Below are 4,822 nucleotides of genomic sequence, written 5' to 3'. Positions count from 1 at the left end.
GGGGGGGTGGGGGGGTGTTTGGGGTTTGTTTTTTTGTTTTCACAGATGGGTTTAGGGAAAGAAGTAGAACAGTAACTTAGTGTACCTAGAATACAGACCTGTAACAACACAGAAGTAGCATAAAACTGAGTCCACCCTGCTAACAAGAAGGCAAACTGACTGACAATTCCTTTGCAGTAACACTCAGCCAATGCAATGGTCTGTTTCAAGACCTTCTACAAGACTACGACTATAGGATTGAACACCACAGGAGCATATACCTCTTCTCAACTGTATCTTCCAAAAGCATCAAGACATTATGTAGTTGTACCACATTCCATCTTTGCAAAAGTCACTTGGTGTGATACTAGCACCCTATAAAACTATCCAAGACAGACACACACTTCAGCTATATGTTATCATTTTATTTTGAGCAAAACCCCAGAAAGAAAGATTTTGATGTCAATCAGAATCTAAAAAGGTTTATAAAATTAATCTTAATAATAAAGCAATCATGATGGCCTGCTGAAATACTGCACAGGAAAAAGATGTCTTTATCTGCTATTACTTTGCATAGATGAGGACAAGGGAGAAACTGTGTTCCAAACTAGTAACCTAATTAAAGAACAAATGTTACACTATATACCCCTTTCTTTACAGCATTTCTAGGCATGCCAATTTCAGCCCTACTGTGTCTAACACGCTAGAGGCATACGGTATCAGGTGTAGCATGCTTCACTGCCTATTTTGTTAACTACAGCCTGAGCAAATGTACAAAAGGACTTTTTTTCCTTGATAAATGAATTCAACAGCATTCCTCTGTTCAGAACTAAAAATAGCTGCTAATTAGCAGGATAACAATAATGCAGGATTATCATAATGATTTTGAGTATGTGTTTTATACACCAAAAAAGACTAAGCCCTTGTGCTAAAGAGCTTGTGGCTCAACAACAGCTGTAGAAAAAAACACACTGTTTAGATTTTTTGCTGCTGTCATACCTGGTCCCTATAAGCTTTTTTTTTTTAAAAGTTAACTTGACTTTATATAGCAAATATTTTCACAGACACAGCTATGCTTCAGCAGTGATACTGATTCGTAAACTTTTTTCCTCCTGTCAGGACTATGCAGGTGCAGTAACTGTGAATACTTCTGGGACACCCTGCAAGTATTATGCATGTTGAAACCAAAAAGGACAGTCAGTGCACCCTAAATTGAACCCTTCAGGTAAGCTGAAGTGTACACATACGAGAGATGTGTCCAGATGTACAGCAGTCCCCATAGCACAGTCACCAACTGTTGGAACCCAAATTTCAGAGATCCCCCCTTAAAAGTTAAGATAGCTTCATATTCCTCCTAGACACAAGTTTTATGTAGAAGACGAAGAAACATCCAAAGAAATCTAGATAAAGAAAAGTCCAGGTCATGACTGTATAGTTATTTCCACTCAAACGTGACAGCATTTCTGTGGCAATTCATTACATGAAAATGCCACAATAGGAAGGTATTTTCTTTGGCTTTACCTGCTTTAAACCAGCTGCCCACAATAAAAAATTGCAGCACACGACCCACCAGATCTTCATGTTAGAAGAGTCCAGGAATCTCTGTTCCATTGTAAGGTAAATTAATTTTTTAAAAAATTTTAAATATAAATTTTTGAAGAATAAGACTGAATGACTGATGCAAAAGTACATGGACAGACATTCATCCCTCATGGCAAAAGAAAACAGGCTTGCTGTAGGGAAATCTTAGAAAGGGCTTGAAGAGGGAGGGCACTGAATCATGCACTGTAAATGGGTTGTTGTTACAGTACTGGACAGGAGGAGAAAAACATTAAGACTGCTTTACTGCAAGAGAAATAGGAAGAGTGCAGAATGCAGGGATACATGCCAAATAAGAAAGAACTGAGATGGAGGTAGGCAGAAGACAGAGACAAGAGTCTGGGAGAGGGACTCACAGACGGGTGGGGATTTACACGAGCAGAGCAGCAGGCAAGCAAGATAATCTCTACTGCACCGTGTCAAGTGGATGTAAGAACATCATAATGAAACAGGAGAGTCTGAATGGAAAAAGGTTCCAGTCACCAAGGCAAGAACTTAAGGCTTCAAAAGAGGAAGCAATGACTTTGGAGAGGAAAATGAAGAGGACAAGGGGTTGGAAATGAGTTCATGTTTTCTACCATAAGCCAAAAAGATACTCAGTGATGGAAGCAGACATGAATAAGCCTAGGATGAAGCCACAATTTTTTTAAAAAATAAACAAAACCTTTCCCTGGTACAATACAAAACAGCCTGCTTAGCAACAAAGGTTGCTGTGATTGCAGAGACTGCAGCCAAAACCTCTGCCCTGTTACACGAAGCCTGTGTAGCATCTTCCCCGCTTCTACCCATGCTACTACATTCTACCAAACAACGAAACTTCACTTGAAAGTAGGAGACCACAGTTTCACTAAAGGCTGGATCACACAACTCACTACTGCAAGAAATATGACAGGTAGTGGACTACTTCTCTGTCTGAATTAAAAGAAAAACTTTTTAGCTTAAACAAAAACCTATCTTCAATCTCAGTCTCTCTTTCACAACTCATGTATATACAATCCACATGCTTACATCCAGTCACCAGCAAGTTCAGCCACTTAAGGAAACTATACGTTCTTAAATTTGAAACACAAAGAGAGATACCCTCAATTTTTAGCTATTACAGAAGTCACATAGATACAGCAGGGATGAAAACACAATAAGGAAATGAACACAAAGAAGGAAAATGGTTTAAGAAAACTGAAATGTTCAATTTTGAATAGGTCCAATTGGAGGAAGTAGCGGGATGCAAAACCAATGGTTTCAGTCAGTGTCAGCTGAGGTCAGAAGGCCTGAACTTTATAGAAAGATCACATGAACAGATATAGCCCTTTTTTTTAAGGTTAAAATCCAGCATTAGGATGTCACATCTGTTCCTTACCACAAAAAGTTATGTTAGCCAACCACAAAATAACCGCCTACAAAATTCAGAAAGGCACTATGAGGTATTTCTGTAATAGTACCCAAGGCTAAATAAATACTGTAGAGTAGGCTGTGTATCGCAAAGGCAAGTCAGAGTCTGCAACAGTCAGAACCTAGAGGGACATGAAACACAGCAATATAATGCTTGATCATCCCTGTGTGCTTCCATAAGTATTTCATCTCTATGTATATATACATACATAGGCATATGTGCTATATATAAACATATGCATACATACACAATGATATATGTATAAAACACTCGAAACACAGAAATGTAACACCTGAACACGCCTCGCATGCTTTCATAAAGACTACAAGTATCTACATATATATGCACAGACACTATATATAATACACACACACATAAATCTATGTATAAAAATACCAAAGTTCCGTACTTCCAAAATTAGTAAGTACTCCCAGATACATAGCTGGACCACCATGCTTTCACAAATCCTAAATTAAGTCTGGGCTCTGTTACATGTGGGCCCCTGTTATTTGTGGGCCCACCTGTACGTGCAGTTTCATGATCGGTGTCCAGGCTGTGTGTACTATGTTCCTCCTTTTCTGTTTTTATAAAAAAATTAAGCTGCTGCCCCAACTCTAATATCAACCAGCACTTAACTGGTATACAAATGTGAAAAAATTGGCCTTTGATACTAAAGAACAATTCAGACATATACCCTAGCTACATAAATATACAATGATGTTGATCTCAAGTATGCAGCTCCACCTCGAATTTGCAGAATATTCATCACTCCTTTTGAGAATATTCTACATATACTGATTTTTTTTTATTTAAGCCAATTCTTTCCATACATGGATTTGAATAAGATGCTTTTACCCCTGAAGCTACATAGAAAGTCACTGAAACACTAATATCTAAATGCATAGTTTCACCTTCCACTAGCCCATAATCACATTACCATTTAAAGCTCTGCCATATGTTTACAAAGATAGTATGTGAGCATCCATGAAGAACTCATTAATTCTAAGAAAAGTATGCCATCAATGCCTTTCAGGGTCAGTATGAAATCTTTCATAATTTAAAAGGAAATGTATGCAATAAAAATTTCAGATATTTAGTGTCAACGTGACAGCATATAGACCCCTCTCTATAGTCTATCACGCCTTCAGGACAGAGATACCCTCTCTCATCCATATATAGTGGCATACTTGGGAAGTTTCATTCCTAGTAGATTAACTAGGAGTGGGAGATATGTGAGATATCACAGAACCGGAAAATAACGTCCTTTTCATGCCATCAGTGCTTATTTCTTTAGGTAAACTACTGCAGCAATAAAGTCGGATTCATCCAATCATTGTCCCCAAGTACAGCGACAGCTACTTCTGGGGAAGACAGCCATCGGCCTGAGCTAATCAGACATGTAAGGGGAGAGCAGCCTTCATTTTTCACCACAGTTCATGCGACCCTTTAATCACAGTAACTAACCTCATTGCCAAAATAGTGCCATCTCAAAAAATGCATTTACCAGAACAGCTCCTCTGTGCAAGTGTGGAAGATTGAATTTGTCACTGAAAATGAGACACAAAACCAGACTGACGGAGGGGGGGGGGGGAAAGCTGCTTCTCCGTGCAGTCACAGGGTCCCAGCCTCACAACAAACACGCACGTATGGGATCGGAGTCTGCAGAATTAAACGCGCTTCGCTGAAACACCAACCGCCTCCTTAGGCAGGATGGGACACCCTCGGCTGGGGGGCCGGGGGGGCTCTGCCCTCTCCCGCCCCGGGGTGCCCGTGAAGGGCTCGGTCCCGCCGCAGGGGTCACCCGGAGAAAGGAGAGCGGTGGCGCGGCAAGACCCCGGGGCCGACCTCCCCCCC

The 4,822-nt window shown here is 40.2% G+C and overlaps 1 protein-coding gene across 1 annotated transcript in view; it reads right to left on the bottom strand.

Moving 5' to 3' along the window:
* DYRK2 (dual-specificity tyrosine-(Y)-phosphorylation regulated kinase 2) overlaps window positions 1–4,822 on the bottom strand; it is a 10,723-nt gene that overhangs the window by 5,707 nt on the left and 194 nt on the right. The gene's annotated exons all lie outside the window — the stretch shown is intronic.

This window comes from Haliaeetus leucocephalus, unplaced genomic scaffold, assembly GCF_000737465.1.
Source record: "Haliaeetus leucocephalus isolate CR32 unplaced genomic scaffold, Haliaeetus_leucocephalus-4.0 Scaffold151, whole genome shotgun sequence".
Lineage (NCBI taxonomy): Eukaryota > Metazoa > Chordata > Aves > Accipitriformes > Accipitridae > Haliaeetus > Haliaeetus leucocephalus.
Note: the sequence above shows the minus strand (reverse complement) of the source record. Positions and strands in the feature narration are given on the sequence as shown.